Below are 21,752 nucleotides of genomic sequence, written 5' to 3'. Positions count from 1 at the left end.
TCACCATTTTAAAGCATATTGTACGTGGGACTTTTTTTTCGCGGCGAACTTTGCAGTCGTCGAGGCGTGTTAAAGTCTTCACGGTATGTGCGAAGAAGGCAAGTCCTATCTCTCAGGTCATCACGGCAATATGAGCGATTTGTTCATCGCACTTCTAATCTTCCCTTTGCATCTGAACAAATTTAACACTCGCGTTAGCGGCGACTTCACATTATACACACGAAAAAAAGTGGAAGTGAGGAAAAAAACGAAGAGTGAGGAGGGGCGGAGAGGAGAGTCAGGAACACATGTTGGCACTCAGTCAAGAGCCACCGGCGGCCAATAATCCTCGTCGAGGGATCCTTTTAAATTAGACTTCTGAAAACAAACGGACTCATTGTTTCGTACTGTCTGCTAGTAGACAAGAGCAACGGGTATATTTGGGTCTCTCGCAGTTGAATGTCGCTTTTGCTCCTTTTCTAACCTTCTTCGGCTCGAGATGATATCCTTCTGGCTTCGCATGAAAGATTATCTACTAATAATGCGAAGACATCACTGTCGTCGTCTGCGTCTACCTTTTCTTTTTCCTTTCATAAAACACACACACCCGTCACTTTTGACTGGTTTCGTGTTTTCTCTCTTGTTGTCTTAATGGATGCAAATCGGTCGAGTGCCAAAACTCGCGTATTAGATTTATAATAGGCGTAACATATTTGTGATTTTGAGGTAGGGGTGTCGTGGTGTGTGTAGACAGAACCTGTAGGTGTACAAGGTGGTCGACTTCTTAAATCCCCTATCGTAAAAAGCACTAAACGTAATTTCGTAAAAATAATGAAATTCTGTTGAAGCTTTAATAAAGCATTACCCAGGTAAATTTTTGATGTAACGTACCGTCACGCTTGCTTATTAGTAGTCTACTGCATTATAACTGATGCGGTGGCTATACATATTATAAATTTAATTTGAATTTTGGACGTCGGTAAAATATTATATTGTATTTTTACAGTACATACATGTTTGATACGAATTACTAATGGAGTGGGATTTAAAAATTAGCGTCTTGTTCTAATCCTGGTCATATCCATGATATGAATCTCCAATTTGCTTCAGTTCCTGCATTAATCTGTCTATCTTTAGGTGCGTCCGTTGTTCTTTTCGTGAAAAAATCGTTCCAAATATTGCAATACCTTTTAATTTATTTTTATAATTCACATTAATATTTCCTAGTAGTCATTATCATCATCATCATTTACAGCCATTCACCATATACCGTTGGATGAAAGCCTCTCCTTCATTCGTCTTTGTTTTGCGCAACTTTCATCCTCACCTAACTCATTTTAACAACGCTTTTTCTTATTTCATTCACACATTTTCCTTGCGGCCTTCCTTTCACCTTGTTGCATCATATCGGGTACCATTCTAGCACTTCTTTTGTTCATCTTTCGTCCATTCTTCTAGCCACGTGACCCAATCATTGCCATTTAAATCTCTCCACTATATAAAATACTTCTTAACCACGTATTTCGTTTTCTGTCTCATCTCGTTATGCCGAGAATACAGTGTTTCATTCTTATTTGAGTGTATTTGACTATTGTAAAATTATATTTTGGCGTTCACAGCCAAGTTTCATACCCATACTTCATTACTCATAAAAAACATCGATCTTTAGTAAATGCTTTAATATGCGTAGGTACATTTTTGTAGATCAATTAATGTATTGGGAAAAAATTGTTCCCTTTATTGTAAACGAGGGAGAGTAGGTAATAAACGCCTAGCCCGGAGCACTAAAATAACTTCAAACATATCTATGTAAGTACATATATATATATATATATATATATATATATATATATATATATATATATATATATATATATATATATGTGTATGTATATATATATATATATATATATATATATATATATATATATATATATATATATATATATGTGTGTATGTATGTATGTATGTATGTATATATATATATATATATATATATATATATATATATATATATATATATATATACATACATACATACATACATACATACATACATACATACATACATACATACATACATACATACATACATATATATATATATATATATATATATATATATATATATATATATATATATATATATATATATATATATATATATATATATATATATATATATATATATATATATATATATATATATATATATATATATATATATATATATATATATATATATATATATATATATATATATATATATATATATATATATATATATATATATATATATATATATATATATATATATATATATATATATATATATATATATATATATATATATATATATATATATATATATATGGTTGTTATACACCCACTTAAATTGTTCGTTAATCTAGAAATGTTGGATCGAGTCGATATTATTATTTGGTTAAATTGATGATTGATATGAGTCCATATCGTAACGGTTCACAATCGACTTGTTGACCGTGTAATTTCAATATATCATTGTATATATTTTATACGATGTATGTATGTACATATGTATGGGGTGAATTGAATCGGTAGTGGACAATCGGTCAATAAATCCACTCAATGACTTCTCTGTTGAATTTCAATCACGCTCGTTATAGTTGATGACATAATTCACTCAACGATATGCCGAGGAATGATTTAGGACAGCGGATCTCTGACTTGCGATCATATCGTACGTCTATGGGTCAAACCATGATACCAAACCAGTTGGTGAAAATTGATTGATTCTTTTATGGGTCAAACCCGTTTAAAGAAGTTAAAGCTTTTTCTTAAGTAGGATCCAAAAAACGAAAAAGCGAATTGCTACTCGTATAACTTTTAAGTCAGTTTTTTTTTCATCCATAATGGGCTTAAAACTTACCCTAAAATAGGCAACGTCTAAACAAAAGCAAATAGTTTATCTATATATAATTTGATTATGAGAAGTGTAAGTGATTACATTTTTAGATTCGTTCATTAATTTTTGGGTAGAAGTGTCGCTAGTGACTTTTATGTCTTTTAATAGAGATGTGCAGTTTTCACTTTAATGATGCGGAGTTAAAAAATCACATCCAACTTCAGCTTCGATAGTAAAAAACAGATTCAAACTCTGGCTCAGAGAACTTGGCTAGAACTTTAAATACCAAGTTGAATAATTATGCGATAGAGGGGGGGGGGGGGGTAGTTTGCAACAATTTTGACGACTTTCACCCGAGTACAATAACGGTACAAGTATGCGAATGCGAGGTGCCCACAGTGTGGGTATTTATAGGGTTTGATTGCTATCGAATTCCCCCGAGCATGGATAATGTACGCCGTGCATGTCACGCGGTTGCACGTCACAAACTGGCGCCCGCATTCTAACCGAATTACCCCAGAGCGCCGGCAGCGTAAGGGTTAACTGAACGCTCACTGAATCAATAATCAAACACGGCGTTTGCACCTCCCGATTGATGGGCATTCAATGCGTTAAATTGCATCGTCGAACTATTCCATCATTAACGTCGAATATCCGTCATATTAAATTTGGTCACATATTCAATGCACTGATCCTCTGAAAGCCACCCACTAATCTTTCTCTGAAAGGATGCGTACATATATATATTATCATCGAAATATTTTTTACGTTCAGCCTTTTTAGTTTTTTTCAAGGGGGGGGGGAGGGGCAAAAGTTGCCTAATTTGTGTTTTTTTACTAAACCATTTTTTTTAAGAAACTTTTGATGGGCATGCCTAAACTCGTTTCGGTTTCTGTTGACGTAAATTTTTGTAACGAATAATCGATTTAATTAAGATTCATATGATGACCAGTGATGCCCAGTCTTAGGCAGTCGATGGATCCTTTTCGCACAAAAATGGTTCACTATTGTCAATTTCTTTTTGTTTTTCAACCTCGCTTTTTTACTCTTGGTTTGAACACTGATTGAGCGGCTTGTTGTTATTTGAAAAGCATCCTTCCAATGCCGATTTTTGCTGATGACAGATGCTCGACGGCTAAAAAATGGTTCACTATTATCAATTTCTATTTTCAACCTTTTCTTTGGTTTTCTGCTTTCTCGGACAATAAAGGGTTCTATTGTTATTTTATGGCGGCAACTCGGCCGTTGATCTCTGGTGATGACCAGAGGTAGGCGTTGGCTTGATGTTTTTCGCACAAAAAATGGTTCACTATTGTCAATTTCTTTTTCTCTCTTGCTTTGAATACTCATTGAGAGGTCTATTATTATTTGAAAATCATCGAGCCAACGCCTCTGGTGATGACTTTAAGAGGGAAATGTATGGGTAAGAAGCATAATGGCGTAGACACAGAATCGTACGGCACGGCATGCCTAGGTAGAATCCAGCTGCGAATAGGCGTGCGTGTCTTATGTCATTGTTAATTCGCACGATCTTATTATTTCGACAAGCTTATCCTACATTTCTTCAAATATGGGAATTATCGTTATCAATCACTCTCACGCCTATGTCAATATAAGGAAAGTATTATATGTATATCACCGAAAACACTCCAGGGGTGAGTTTTTGTCTGGCATAGATCAAGCGTGCTAGCTTTTTTTAATGTGCAAAACTACCTAAAAATTAAAAACCGTGTTGCGTACCTCTGTGTGTCTGAGTACCAGCTTGAACAGTGGATAGCAGTGCTGTAGAGTCGGAGTCGGGGCTTCTTGTTTGGAATCGGAGTCGTTAAAAATTCGAGCGATTCCGATTAATCGCATTTATTTCTTAACCCATTTTTATACCCAATGTACATATACAAATATCTAAAGTACATACCCAATTATACCAAATCTACATACTGCTTCTATATTTTTGTTTTCTCGGGTTTAGTTCAAATTGAGGAGAGGCTCTATTATATTCGACAAATCCGTCACTTCAAATGCATACTTTTTATTAGTTTAAAAAAAAAAAAATTATCAAAAGCTAATGATTTACATATAAATTTAATATGCGAAACCTTGAATTAGTATTCTAGATATATTCAAAAATTATCCCGAATTACATTTTTAAAATTTGACTCTTTACGACTCCACGGTGGACAGTGAAGCGATGCGTTGCGACATGACAGGATACGGCGAATTATATTGGCGAGTCGTGACAGTTTCGCTTCCTGTCATTTCATATTATTGTAGTGGTAATTTGGACTTACTATATTTATTTGATGAAAGTTTGTCGCATTGTGTTACAGTATCATGTCGCTTGTAAATTTACAGATTTTTGTAGTATCATGTCGCTTGTAAGATTAACAGTTTGTTGTTTTACGTCGTGTCGCGCTGCGTCGCTTCGTTGTGCACACCCAGTCGTATTAGCCGTAGTGATATTTAGTTGAATGACAAAAATATTTTCAATTTTTTTGCTGTTTATAGCTCATCCCACAAACGTGCATTCATTAAAACAAGTTTTGTTAATTTTGTTTGTTACAAGTTGTCAGTACATACTATCTTTAAATTTCGGTATTTCCAACCATTTGACATTTTTGTTTTATATTTCCATGGATAAACTTTAAACTTTCTTAAATTATTAAGTCGTTATTAGGGCATTCAATCCCGGGATCCCGGCGTTTTCTGGTACCGTGAATCCCTTTACTGAAACTAGTCTCAATACCGGGATTACGGTGCTGACAGAAATTTCTTTATAAATATTAATTTTACAAAAATAATATTATTTTATAAAAATAATAATATTTATAAAACATAAAACAACATTATATTAGGTCATCCGCTCTGAAATGTTGTTTTTCGTACGGATTTTTGAGAATCAGTTGTGTTTCAACCATAGTTCTGAATACGTGTTCTGGACGCATGCACTCTTCGTCGTCAACTTCAACTTCAACATTATTTTGCTAACTAAAATATTTTTTTCATTTTTCATTTTCATAACAAATATTATGAATGATTTTGTGCCGCACAAATATTGTAGCATATAAGTATTGAACAATACGAAATTCAATTAAAAATTGACGTCAAAACTCGATGGAACAGGATGTTTTTCATGTTTTAGCGATTTTTTGAAGTTGAAAACTGTGTTTTAAAGTCATTGATTGATGTGGATTCACCGTTTCATTAAAGAGAAAGAATTTGAATTGATTCATGATTTGGTGAAAACACTATAATCTGTATATTAATTATTATAATAATAATTAAATTCAGTACTATATAATAAAAATAACAAATATAATAGTATCTACATAAAGACATAAATACTTTGTATTGTATTTTTTTTTCGTTTAATTTTGTTATTTATACTTGTGTTTTATTATGTATTTATTATTACTAATATTTTAAGTAAATTTTTTTAAATAAATACAAAAATATTCAATTGAAATTTTTTTTTCCTTATACATTTAATTTCCCGGTGATCCTGGGATCGGAAATTTCCAGCACCGCAATCCCGGTGCTGAAAAAACCTTCCGTGATTGGATGCCCTAGTCGTTAATGGCGCGTCTAAATTAGGACACACCGAGATATAAGGCGTGCACAAAGACACATTAAGGTGCATTGTGTCCAGACTGGCGAACACATCCCGCGGACGACTGTTGTTTAGGTGTTCAGCTCAACTTCTGCGACAGTGTCAAATTTTCCGTTCTGCGAAAATTATGAATTAGTTTTACGTTCTCAATATTCTAAACTCGGGTATTCTGGAGTGAGCGCATCGGTACCGGTAGTAAAACGCGATTCCTTTCCGTTCTCTTATGAAGACATAAGCGTTTATGCCGGCTAACGTGTTAAACGGCGGATTAACGTGTTAAAACATACAGGAAATTTTACGACCGACAAGAGTGCCGACATGCACACCAAAATAGACTCTCTTTGCTCTCTCGCTCCCGATGTCTCCGGAGGGCGACACATTCGTCAGAAAATTTCATCTTCGTTATGAAGGCACACCTATGCCCTTTTTTCAGTGCATTTTTCTGATGACATGTTGTTAGTGTGTGCGTAACGAGCTCGTCTCTGTGAATTATCACACGGCTGACGTACGGCACCCAAGGGGTTAACTCGATGCCCGAGTAATCTCGCTAATACTAGCGTGACAATTGTCCTTATATAAAAATGGCTATAAATTATTTCACATGTACGAATTTAATTGTGTGATTCGTCGTATAATGTGATGACAAGTTGTAATATATTGCTTGTTGACGAACGATGTGATTAATATACATATAAAAATTAATAAATTAAATTGAAAGGTTGATACATACATACATACATATGTATATTGTTTTGTGTATCTTCTTGGGTACCATTGGAACTCTTTTGCTAATTTTTGTTTTTCTCGTTGGCTTTTTGATATTGCCATTCAGATATCATTTCTATGGTTTTATCATATGTGTACATACATATGTATCATTCTGGTCACGGAATACTCGAACAAAACTGAAGGAATCGAACGTGTACTAAACACTAAAACATAAAACTTTCTTGCGGAAAATCTACGTACTCAGGTTTGTGAGCTAATTTTTAAGGTGGGGGATGGGGATAGCCGTGAATGCTTTCCCGGCGTCCCATACTTTCGTGCAATGTTTTAGCGTTTTTCGTTACATGTTCAGCTACAATGTCACTATTCCGTTCTTAAAGAAGTTTTATTTCAAAATTGTTCGGTTTTTTGACGTTTTTTCGCTGCTGGTAAAATTTGAACATTACAAAAATAAATCTCCTTTCAGAAATTTTCAATTCGACTAAGTTGAAATAGTTCCTTATAAAAATTGGCATCATTAGTACCATTCTTAAATTCAACTTTCCAGTTTCATATTCTGCTAATTCTTCCGATAATACTCCACCCTAATTTTATATCTCGTCTTATTCTAACTCATAGCTTCTGTACTTGACTTACAAAATTTCGTGTACATTTTTGACATGTAATGTTAAAAAAGCGTACTTGTCTTTTAACGACACAAATTTCTATTTGAAGCCACAATAGCAAGTCGTGGTACAGAGTTTTCGTATTCGCGGTCGCTCAAAGTTTTACGTTACGAGTTTCAAACTGTGTGTGGTTTTCGTGTACGAGGGCCATATAAATTAAACGGAATATTCACAATATGAATGTCGCTATAAAGGGATTCGTTAAAAACGCTTAAAATGTCCGTACACCGTGTGTGGTACTTTTATGTGTCGTTGCGGTTTAAAAGTAGTAAGGTGTTTATTCTGGAAATTGTCTTTTGTTATAAAGGAATATATTTTATGGCTTTCCGATTTAAACATGTAGGGGAAAGAAAGCAAAGAAGGAAAACCTATTTATTGAATTGATCAGTGAACATTTATTTCTCTAACGCTTTCTTTTGGTCTTATCTTTTGAACTTTATGGATAGAAATTTATCTTTTTGATTATATACATATAAATAATGCAACTCATTGTTCTTCGCTGTGATAAGTAAAAGTTATATGCATGTTTGGATGTTTATAATTATCAAAAATTATTAATTCTCAGCGTTCAATATGAATTCCACAACGATCAGTGGCGGCTCGTTATATGCCACATCTCTATCACATGCATCCATGGACCGTGCGACAAAGATGCAGCATTTGACCAGCCACCATTGCTTATTATCATGACCAGTAACAATCAAATGCCAGCAGCATAGCTCGGACGTTAAGCTTCTGCTTACCGTCAAGAAGGTGCCGGGTTCTATCCCTGAATGAAAATGAATTTTTCAGAGTATGCTGTTGGTCAGACCTGGATTTGTGACTCCAGGTTGATCGTTTCCTATCAGAGTTTGCCAATTTTCTCTGATTTCATTGTTGAAACGGTTCCCGGAAAAAAAAAATTGGCTAAAAATCTTTCCTACCTACTATGTCACCACTATTTGAAAAATTTGATTGATGTACAATAAAAATTTATGTACAATTCATAGATGTCTCGTTAATTTGCGAGTTTTTTAAGTGTCTCGCAATTCAACGACTTATAATAAAAATGCTGTATTTGTATTTGTAATTGGCCAGGAAGGCGCATTGGGATTTACCTGTAAGGCCTTCCTGGTATATATGTAAAAAAAAAAAAAAAAAAAAAAAAAAAAAAAATAACAATAGACCACTCCATACAATAGTGAACCATGTTTTGTGCAAATATATTTAACCATGATCTTTGATTCTGGAAATGAGATTGTTATACTATTTTGTTTCATATCGTTTGTATGTACATACATGTGTATGCTAAAAAAGTTGGGATTGACGTTAAATAAGATAAATGGTATTTTCATAGATTTTTTGATATTTGTTTTTGGGTTGAATAATCATCGAGTATACAAAATTGAATCGTTTTATCTTGTCCAATTGTTGGGAAGCGTTTCGTTTTCGAGATAATTAAAAAAATAATTTGTACGAACGTACACGGCGCTTAATCCATTAGCGTTTCGCTTAATCACTAGATTTAGTCCCGAGGAAAATAATTAGCCGCCTACACTCGTATATAAACAATAAATTACGATGCTTTGCCCGCTGATGGATTACTCTAACAATGGACTCCGCAGAAATCAGTGTAGCCTTGATTTTGACATTCGATGATTAATGATTTTTTATTAGGCTAGTGAGCGCAATAAATCTGGAGATTTGTATTTTTTTGGTTTTTCCTTTTGGCGTAGTGGAATTATGTTAATTGATTTAATTAAGAAGTCGCTTCGTATTTTAACGTAACGCATATTATTTCCAGGTAACAAATTCACCTGTCCGTATGGAGCATAAATTCAAATTTACGAGCTCTCCTTTGAATTATCTCCCAAGGGCACAAAACTGTTTTTGCTTTCGATGCCAAATTTATATGAGTTTTATTTTTCTGACAAAATAATTCCGTCGGGATAATGTGCCCCGGATTCACGTTCTTTGAAGCCTTTCGTACAAATATTGATTGACTGGTGAATTTCGTTATATTAATACAATATGTAGTAGGATCGCAGAGTTCGGGCTACTAATTTATGAAAGCAATCTTCGTAGTAAGTGTGTTGATGGGAATTTATTGCGATTAATAGTGGCTCAGTAGCTCATTTCGCTTCAAATGTTGCCTCTTCATTATTTATTTGTTAAGATTATTATTTTGTTGTATCAAAGAGTCGGTAGAAAGTAAAAAAGTTTGTAAAAACGAATAGATGGTTAAGAATAGTTTAACTGTTATCAAAACTCATTGAAATGTGTCGTTGTAAAATAATTGTCGAGACAAAGTTAATCTCGAATGATTTCCAAACACTTCTGAAGGAATGAAAAGATAGGCAATGGATTTAGATTAAGCCATCATTTTGGCATAGTAATATTCAATTTCATTACAATTAAAACGTATGGATCATTACTTTTTCTTCAAGGCAAAGTCGAATTTCAGATTTGAAATAGGTATCCAAAAAGATGATTAAAACTGTAAAGGTAATCTTTGAAATTCATTAATGACAATCCACGCTATGAAAATTTCAGTCTACCGAATTACGCAGCTACTGTGTGACTATTTTCTAAATAGCCAACAATAGTTATACATATGTATTATTTTATTTTATTTTATTTTACATATATACCAGGAAGGCCTTACAGGTAAATCCCAATGCGCCTTCCTGGCCAATTACAAATACAAATGCAGCATTTTTATTATAAGTCGTTGAATTGCGAGACACTGAAAAAACTCGCAAATTAACGAGACATCTATGAATTGTACATAAATTTTTATTGTACATCAATCAAATTTCAAATAGTGGTGACATAGTAGGTAGGAAGGATTTTTAGCCAATTTTTTTTTCCGGGAACCGTTTCAACAATGAAATCAGAGAAAATTGGCAAACTCTGATAGGAAACGATCAACCTGGAGTCACAAACCCAGGTCTGACCAACAGCATACTCTGAAAAATTCATTTTCATTCAGGGATTGAACCCGGCACCTTCTTGACGGTAAGCAGAAGCTTAACGTCCGAGCTATGCTGCTGGCTAATATATGAGGTATCTAAAACATGCAATTATTCAAAATGAAAGTGCACCATAGCATACTAAGACGAATCATAAATATCAGAACGGCGGTCAAATGTTGATGATGGTTGTCCAAAAATTGCGAGTTGTGGCAGCTACAAGGCGATGTAATTTGGCGCCATTAAGGTGTCAGTTTTAATGCTATTCGGGCGTTATCCGGCGCCCCTCTCCGAGACTTTTAATAAACCTCTTAAAATGGAGAGACTAGTCGTTGTTATTAGGTATCGTCCTCCTCGTTTTTTTATCCTTTTTATTATTTTTTGCTTTTTGTTCCGTGAGGATATCGCCGCAATAAAAAGACCCTATAATTTTGATGCTCGGATCCTTTGGGCACGGCGCGTTATGCATTAATAATTTTTTTTACCGAATTTTTGTACAGAAACAGTGTGCATATAAGAAGAGTGCATTATTGAAAATATTAAGTTTCGAATTTGAATAAAAATCAAACTTATTAAAAGGGTTAGTTCTTATTCGGCTGCGTGAGGATACGATATCAAATTATTTTTTCGCCTTTAGTGCTATTTTCACGCTATCATGTTTGTTGAGTATCGTAACGTATTTTTTGCATAATTTATTTTATACGGAAAAGATTTAGATAAATAGTGTGTAAATTGTGACAGCGCCACGACTTTGCATAACAAACGTTTGCATAGAGCTTTTGTGTTTTTTGTCGACGATGCGATATAACATTTTATGACGATTTATCAAAGTCAAAAAGTGTTCGTAACTGGTCCCCGCTGTTTTTCGTTTTTTTTAATAAAAAGAAAAAATATTTCGAAACGAGTCGGTACGTATTATTTATTCGCGGGGTTCACTTTCGTTTTGGGGGTTTGTTGTAATGAAAAAAGTTTGATTGATAAAAGCGTCTGAAATTTCGAATTACGCGCAACAATACGAATTGTGTTCGTAAAAACGAATTTAACTGCGTCATAACACGGAATTAAGTGCGGGAAATAAATTGTGTGCCGTATTTTTCCCGTTTTGATTAAACTATTAAATTGTTTTCGGCCTTAGTTTAGTGCTGACTCATTCACTGGGTGTTTAATTATATTTATTTGCTTGCTGAAATTTTTTTAAATATCAGTCTCTCGTTGTCGGCTCAAGTGCTTAAATTCATTAATTATCGTTGAATAATATTTAGAAATTACATCAATAACCAAACGAGTGGTGAAATATGTATGAGGTTAACTTTTGAAGAAAGTGAAGTCATACGGACTTTTCGGGATTCATGATATCATTGAAGTACATGGCATTTTGTAATGATACCTCAAGCATCCTGTGTGACTCGAAGGATCGTAAGAAGAAACCCGGCAAATTTAGTTTTGTTTAAGAATTTCATACATTCAAGGAATTAACTGAATCATCTTATTTTACTCATTTTCCTAGTTTTTTATTACTTTATACATTTACGAAAAATCAACACATAAGTATTGTGATTAAGATAAAAATCGACCGTAAGATTTTGATTTGTATCTACCTATATATATATATATATATATGCAGTTAAAAATTGGGCTCGCGAAAAGCTCGTTCATGACCTATCAAATCATCATACACATGTAAATATGTATTTTTTAAAAACAGAGACGTACATTACCTATTTCAATATTTTTTCATAAAATTGAAACCAAAAAGTTTCAATATATGTATTTTATTTCTTAATTTATTATGTTATTTATTATCCATTATATATTAACTTCTACTATAGCGCCGTTACAGGTTTCTCAAGGCGACACCTGTGGTCAAACTTTTGTACATAAATACCAAAAACCATCATTACACATATTGATTATATACAAAACATTTTTAATCACTGTGCGACAACCCCCGCCACTGAACTTTTCCACTGTGGAAGCCGCCATAGCAGCTCCGTCATATGTAGATGTTCCACTTCCCAAATCATAGAGCTAAATATGTAATCAATTAAATATGTAGTTGATTACAGTGCGACTCAATCAGGAAGGTCGACTGTCCTGACATTTCGTCGTCATGAGCGCAAATATTTCATGGACGACAGTCAAATTGCAAATTTTGCCCTTGCAAAAATGTTGAAATTATTGATTCAAATTAACAATTGCGAAAGACAGTGTAGTTTTATCTATCACGTGAAAATATTCAAAGATTATAGGGAATATTTCTACAAATTTTGAGTTTTAGTTCAGTTTTGTGCGACTATTTGCTTAATTTATATAAAATATTACTATGGCGATTCTACATACAAATAACTACAATATGTAGCCCATAACTTCTATTCAGGTTTACCACTTTTTTTCTTATTAGATTGTTGAATTTTCCCAAGTATGTATTTATAATGTAAAAAAATTATAGATAACCATTTACATACGTACAGATATTTTAATTTGTAACACTCTGGTTTGTAAATGTGCAAAATTGAGCAATTTTCGCGTGAATAACGTCGTGTGCTATTTTTTGACACAAATTGGCATATTAACATGCAAATGCATGGTGCATTGGCATTATATGCGGGGGTGGCTTTATATCGGGGCTGTAGCACGTGAATCGTATTTAAATATTAATGCAGTGGATGACACACGAATGCATGTACATAGGTGCCTGTCTTCACAGCGTTTCTCAAATGTAATAAATTCAATATAGTCGAACGTGACATTTCAAAAATCTTTGGTTTTCATGTAGGAAACGTACAGTAGCCGCATCTACATATGTACATATGTAACTTAGTATGTTCGTAATTTTTCGGCGAACGACGTGTGTGGTAACTGTCCTTTAGGTGTTTTAAAAACGGCACACCTTATCTCCATCATCCCATTTTTATTTATTTGTATATTTTTTGTTTAACCTTTTGTTGATTTAGTCCCATTGAGAGTGAGAGAGCGGCGAATGAACGGACGGAAAATAAACGTACGAAATTCTCGGAAAGATTTGCACAGTTAACACGTGTAATGTTAGCCCTTTGCAAAAATAAACGTATGTAAAGACACGCGCAGAGACATTTCAACGTTTGGGAAGCTACTTTTTTATTTCATTTTATCTTATTTTTTTCGTTCCCCGGTGTCTTTTGTCTTATTTCATGTTTATGCGCGCGTGCATAAATTTGAATGCCTCTGCACGCTAATGACGCCGTTGTGGCCAAAAAGCGAGAAAAAACGACGCGCTTTCGTCGCCATATATGAAAGACGTGTCTTTAAATCTTAATAAATTTATAATCTAGAAATTAGACTTTTGTTTGAGTGATGCTAGGAAGGTGGGATTTTATTGATGGAGGGAAAAAAATTGGCTCAGTGGGTCGTCGGATTCGAACTCGTGTGACCTCAGAGTGGTTATTGTTCGTTTTACCCACTCGGCTATTATTCAAAGGGAAATAAAATACACACTTATAAATAAAATGTATGTGTGTTTGGTTTTTTTTTCAATGCTGAAGACCGCAAAAAACACTATACTGAAACACCGCGAAGGTGTCAGCGTGGGATGGAGAGATATTGTAAGCACGCACTGACTCTCAAACTTACATGGTTAAAATTTTTTTGCATACGCTTTTATATTTTGGAAATCATTACGGTGTGTTTTACTTATTCAATTAATTACATGCAGCTTCGCTTAGGATTTAATAACATTCCAACTAAAATAATATTAAATCCGTCTGAAACATATCCTATGAATGCGTTGGATTTTGTCAAGTTTTAAATTCTTATTTGTTTATTAAATAAATTTATTTTATTTCGGAATAGCTCAGTTTTCTTCATAATAGACTAATAATAGACTAATTCAGGAATATGAAAATGATCATTTTTGAAGAATTATCTTCTTAAGTTCAGAATTTTTTTGGTTATTAGTAGAATTTGATAATCGGTTAACGTTTCCTTTCAATACAAAAGTACATATGTACGTATGTATATATTTTTAGTCAATACATATTGAACTAATGTTGACATTATTTACGCACATGAGCCTATTGTACCCAAAATTTAAGGTCCATTCTGAAAGCTAAAGCCGAGATAAGCTTTCTATTCATTCTTAGCCCAGGTAAGTAGGGATTTATTGCATTCTTCGTTCACAGATAAGAAAAGTTTAACAGCCTCATATTTTATATATATTAACGACCGTTAATATATAAAAGAAGGTGAACTTTTATAGATAGTTAAATCCTTTGAGATCTGAATTCGATACGCACTTGACTTGTTTACGAATCGAAATCATAGCGTTTTTTTTTATATCAAACTCAAACCAACAACTGAAATCGAAATCAGCTAGTGATTTGAATCCGATGTGTATTACAATATGTTTTCATCAAGGATCCGGACTTGTATAGAGTGAGAACTATCATTGTTCATGCCGATTTGATATCATTTTTTTAACGCAAAGGAAATTGTATTCAACTTAGTTTTCGCAGGACGATTTCTGAATTCGCAGCTCTCAAAGTAATCTTTCTCAATTTCCGATCTGTGCAACGACTTCCTCGAATGCAAATCTGAGGTAAATAGAAAGTTTCCTGCACTCACAACAATCCGGAAATTGAAATTTGCGAACATTGAAGATTTTCCGAAGCTTATGGGGTTGAAAAATTTTGTGAACATTTCAAAGTCGAATGTGTATTTAATGAAAGTCAAGTCGGTCAGCAAACTTTCTCCTTTTTGAATACATCATCATTTACAGTCTATTGAGTGCACGTTCCCTATTTTGTGTCTGAAAGGCGTTTCGTGCCCTTTGTGAGCTTTCACGTGCACCTCAAAGCTCCCCCACCCCACACGTTTTCAATTCGCCTTATTTGCGAGCCCCCCTCTTTTCGACTTTCTTCGTTTATTCGAGGACAGAGCGTCAATATCGCATATTACTTCTGAAAATTAGATGGGGGAATACGTATAATAGATCAATCGCCGTATAGACTTTTTTATATTAGGTACATAAATGTATGTGCATATATATGTACATATGCTAGCAGCGATATAAAATAAGTTATAGAATTTTATATATTATTGGGCTAGTGTTGAAGTGGAGCAATAAGATTATAACTGAACGGTCCGGGTTTAATCTCTTGATATGGAAGACGTGTTTGTTTAACTTTCTCATTGGTTTTGAGTAGGATTATTATAGATGCTGACGATTTTGATGTACTGCAATTTATTTTTAAAAGAATTTAATTTTTCATAAGGTATATTGACATAACATAATAGTTCCATTCTAATAGTAACTAATCCAGTAATAATGATCTGTTTTGTATTTTTTTGTTGTTGTTAATGTAAGTGCTTAGTTCTGCAAATAAGATCAAACACACACTAGTAATATGTATGTAGTTTGAATATAGCCCACACAGCTAGATGATTTTTATATGCGATCATAAAAGGAAAAGTTGATGTTGCGGTTGATATAAAATGACCTATATTTATTTGGTCGGCGACTTTAAATGCTTCTGGTCAGTTGTGATAATAAATAGTCAGTGCAATCGGGCCAGTGGTTATAATAAATTATAAAATACAAATGTATGTATACATTCATATGTCGACCGTTCAGTGTTATTATATTTAACGGTCAGTATTCAGTTTATTTTTGATAGTTTGTTCCCAATTTGACATATAATATGAATTAAGTTCTGTTTTGTTATTAAACATAATGTAATGTTAAATCGAAAACTTTTTTATAATTTTATGGATTGGATATTTTGATGAATCCAATAAGTTTTTTTAACAAAATATGTGGATTGGTTCCATTAGTCAAAAATAAACCTTCATGTTTGTATGTGGTACTGATGATGCATACATAATGCACCGATCGATGTTTGGGATCGCTGCGTTTGGAACGTATCGAAATAAAATATAATAACGATCTTCAGTGTTAATGAATACTTTTAAAGGCGAATATTCGACCCTTTTTCAAATTAACATCTTCATTTATATGAAGCGCGTTCGCTCGGACGTTTTTCCCGTGTGCGTAGGTGGTCTTTCTCGACCTGTGATTAATTTCCGATCCGAGGAATTCCCATTTGTGTCTTTTCGCGTGAATAATATGTTGCGAACACCACTGTGGATTTTATCGTAGAGATTTTATCGATCAAGAAATATAATCACGGTGTTCACTCTTTGTTCGCGATGATGTTTCACAATTAACCTGTTGACACCCGTGTCTTCGTCATTAATTACCTATATAAAATTACACTCGTACATATTGTACAAGACACCTGTAAGACTGTAATTAATTGACTCACTTGATTTTCAACAATCTTTTCCTAAAATATGCAAATTTTGATGATAGAAGGCTATTTTTTGTATATATTTTTATCGTCCTAGTGTGATAAGTCCTATCACTTTCATAATCTCGAATGTGTTGATCGCTTTCCTTAACTGGTTAACCTTGCAAATCCATTTTTGAATGTAAACGGTATTTTTGTGTTATTTTTTAGATATGTATACATATGTATGTATTTTAAACCCATTTTTGTGTGAAACTTTTAAAGCTATAACTGAAAATCAGATTAAAAAAATCGATATAAACGTCTATAATTCAGTTTTCATTTACATTTGAAGAAATGTAATTTTGGAATTTTAAAACTTTTCAAGGTAATGATGTCTGGCTATTAGTTTATCTACATAGTCATATATAGTCTATCAGGAAGATTACTTAATCATATTCAGAATTTAGTATGAACAAAATGAGTCAGAATATGTACATATAATATTTTGTCAAGGAAAACATTAATGTGTAATTAAGTGATGATAATGGCGTAGTATTTTCCTTTTCAAAAATTACTTTGTATGGGTTCAAATTCACGAGGGTTACTTTAGCTACATATAAAATAACACATATTTGATATCATTTAATGGAATGTTCCAATCAATCCCAGGGTCACGTTTCAATGAAAAATGTAATCACCGCTCAATTTGGCATGGGGGATGTTTGACAGGATTCCTTTGCGAATTAACAAAATCACGACTTTTACCTACCGAAAGTGGAAATTTGAGGCTCGCCGTGATTAGCCGAATACACCGTTCCGTCGTTCCAAAAAAGAAAAAGTCTATGTTCCGAGAACGAAACACGAATTCCTGGAATGACGAGGGTTTGCTAAAGAATGGTTCCCGAAGGAATGCGAACCGCCAACCCGTCCGTCGGAAAAGGACCTTCACCGCGGAAAACCTCGCATTACATCCACTGACACGACGTAAAACAGGATTCGAAAGTTGATGATGATCATTACGAGAGTATCATACTTATAATGTATGAGGTATCGGCGCGTTAGGGGATGATTGATTATGAGAACATTTATGTGCAATTATGCAGTCTTATATATGTACGTACACTAATTACACGCTTAAAGCTCTTTCTGAGTGTCTTTGAATTCTTTGCCGCGTTCACTACGAGCTTAAAAGCTGCCATTTGTATGAGCTTACAAGTATGCATTTTATATGCAATTTCAAGTATCGTGCACGACGTTTTGAATTGTTTCAAATTTTCTACTGATTTATGCTACATACTCGTATTTGGATTTGAGTAGACTTATTTACATACATGTAGAAAGTTATTTGGTTTAAGGATATTTAAGTATATTAATTTATAGAAAATTATTGTCACAATGATATAACAGGTTTCCCCAGGTTTGTATGTGTATATTTGATATAGTTCACTGAATAATATTCGATGGGAATGAAAAGAGCAATTTTTTTTAATCCAACTAATTTTCAATTATACAAATTAGACATCGAACAAATGCCTGTTTAATTAACGATTCCCTACGGGTTTTTCGACATACAAACATATGTAGATATGTGTTCTAAATATGTGCATATATACATACATATACTGATGGTAATTAACGCTGGTTCGTAATCGGTCGTTTCACGTACAATTTGATCTGTAGTTACATGGGTAATTAATTTGGCGCACTTCTTAACTGCTTTCATTAACGATTGACCCAGACGCACAGACGTTGTTCTGTTGCAACCCTTCTTCAAACAAAAAATAAGATGAAAAAGTACATATAGAGAAAGCCCGCACGGCAGATTAATCAGCCGGACGGGTAATGACCGCGATAAACGATGATTCCGATGATAAATGCTTGGCTCATGATGATTGACGCATATCAGGATATAAAAGCGACGTGTATCTGCTAAAATGCCTAGCGAATTTCATCAGCATTAAACACCTGACTAGTTTAAGCCTAGCATGATATTATAACACCCCCTTCCCTCACCGTTCAAATGGGCTTTTCACGCTTCGATAAAATTTAATGGACTCGATCGTCGCTTTATCAACCCTTCAGCTGTCAATCAAAATTTATTATCGGTTAGGAAAACTGCGATTCATCGCTTTTTAAAAGTGCTTTATTCATTTCAGATTGCGTAATTTTCCGGTTGTGCAACTGTTCTATTTAATTTTTTTTCTATTTTATTTTTTACACAATGAATTTTAAGTATTCAAATGCTTGATGAATGGATAGTGAAGGCGGGGATTGTAAAGGTTATTGAAATCATTAGTATTGTTGAGCAGAGAAAGAGCGCAGAATTGTTAGGGCACCCTTCGCTAAACAAAGGGTTTGAAAAAAATCGCAGAGATTCTATTCAAAGCTCTAAATCAGAATGTAAATCGATATCTGGATACAGATGTGGGTTAGTTTGAATTTTAAGAAGGGTTTGGAGTTGATTCAGATTTGGAGGGGGTCATCAACCTTTGTTAGGATTTTTAAATTGTTTATTTGTCGTCATATTAGATGAGATAATATTGAAAATAGAATTCTTTCAACATCTGTCGCGTTTTGATAGTACAAATAATTCAGATAAAAAGAAAACATTCTGATAGAAGATAGTCAATTTGCGTTTCAACCTATATCCTGAATAAACTTTTGTAATTACTGGCGAAGTAAGACAGTTAATTCAATGATTCGATAACTGGAAATATTTTTCGTTACGAATATATTCTTTTTGAGTGAAAGATGTAATTATTCTTGTATTTGTTTCTTAGAGTATGCCACATGCTATTTTTTATTTTTTCATGATGCTATTACGGGTTGCCTCTGAGTGACACCTATGGTATAAATACTTGTATATATAAATTTGATAATTTGATTTAAATTTGTATGATAGTTTTAACGAGGAACCGTTTCAACAATGGAATTATCTAGATTAATTGCGAAACTAATAGAAAACGATCGGCTTGGAGTCACAGATATTCAAGTTTGACCAGCAGCACTACATAAATACTTTCAAATAAATTATTTTCAATCGAGGTCAACCCAGAGCTTGAACCTGGGAACCTCTCGGTGGTTAGCATCAACGCAACCACCAAGTTATACTGCTGGCTAGTTTGTATGTAATACTGTAAAAATAATTCAACCCATGTACATACATACATACATATACATTCACATATGTATGTATTTACTATTTATATCAGATTTTATGAGAAATTTAGATTATACACTTTTTAAAAACATCCATTTGTTATTAAAATTCATCAGGGTTGGATCTTTTTTATATCCATGATATAACTATAAATAATTGGGAAGTACACGTGCACAGCCAATAACTCAATAATACGATAGATCGTTTCTGTAAAACGACACAAAAATGAGAGAAATAAAAACAATATGGATTGCGAAGAACCACTAAAATGAATTCAATACAATATTATTTTCTATTGCTTCTACATATGTATATATGTACATAATGTGCATACATACATACATATATTGTATTATATAATAGGCTCGTTTGTATAAGAACATCATCAACCCGCATTATATTGTTATCAGTGAATATGTAAGCGTTTTCTAGAATACTTAAATTGTTATACATACATATTGTGATGTGTATCTTTAGCAGAGGTCACTGATCTTTGTTGGAAAAAAATATGGAAAAAAAACTGACAAAATTGCGAAACTACGAATAAGTACTGAGGAGTGACGTTGCTATATTACAATCGTAACCGACACGCAAAATTAAGCTTGCAGTTTATTTCTTGCCGTAAAAACTTCGTTTTGTCAGGCGTCTTTCAGAAGTGCGTCTTCGGAGTAGCGCCGCCAATTTGGTTGCCTTTTGAGAAATTAACGGCGATTTAATTTGATTCTTGAAGAACGAACCAGGGTAGGGTAAAGAAAGCTCTCGCTTTGTAGGCAAAAAGTTACCGTCGTTTACCGCCAAAGCAATAAAGCGATTGTCAACAGACTGTAAAAGCAAGACAAGACAGAAAATAAAAATAAAGAACAGGTTGACTGACTGACTTTTGCCCAAACTTCGTTACAGTCGGAAGGGGAGTAACGTTTTTAGTTTTATTTTTATTTTTATAACACGCAAGTGCTAAATAAGCACAGACGTGTAATAAAGCCCAGAAATTGCCACATTTACGTCTAGCACACATGAAAGGTACGAGGTAATTTTTCCCAATGGTAATTTTTTTTTACTTGACGTAAAATGTAACGGTGTACATATTTTGTCCACAAAGATAATATGTACATAGAATGCCAGGAAGGATCACAACCCTCAGTTTGAAGTTGAAATCTCATTGCACCCACACAATGGAGGGATACGAGTGGTAAAGTGATTAAAACTCCAATATGCTAAAAGTCGAGCTACTTAGACTGGAGATTAGTAGTACATACCTAGTAGATATCAATTCGTTGTTTCGTTTCATTCGTGTAGGCAAAAAGGAGGTATGTAAAAATATATATGTATTTATGTCAGGAGCAACTTCTTCTGAATATTGATAGTGTATCTCCGTACCTCCTGGTTATACATATTGTGTTATATGTTTTATTTTACCCTGGGGCGACTTGTTGCCCATTTAACCCGCAATTCACAATTTATAAATGGACGACCGTTGCTTGTGACAATAGGCGTGAAAATATTCATAATCAGTT

General features: G+C 33.6%; 1 long non-coding RNA gene across 1 annotated transcript in view; it reads left to right on the top strand.

Annotated features, from left to right (window-relative positions):
- LOC143911734 (uncharacterized) overlaps positions 1 to 21,752 on the top strand; it is a 73,626-nt gene that overhangs the window by 13,836 nt on the left and 38,038 nt on the right. The gene's annotated exons all lie outside the window — the stretch shown is intronic.

Source organism: Arctopsyche grandis, chromosome 5, assembly GCF_051622035.1.
Source record: "Arctopsyche grandis isolate Sample6627 chromosome 5, ASM5162203v2, whole genome shotgun sequence".
NCBI classification, from domain to species: domain Eukaryota; kingdom Metazoa; phylum Arthropoda; class Insecta; order Trichoptera; family Hydropsychidae; genus Arctopsyche; species Arctopsyche grandis.
Note: the sequence above shows the minus strand (reverse complement) of the source record. Positions and strands in the feature narration are given on the sequence as shown.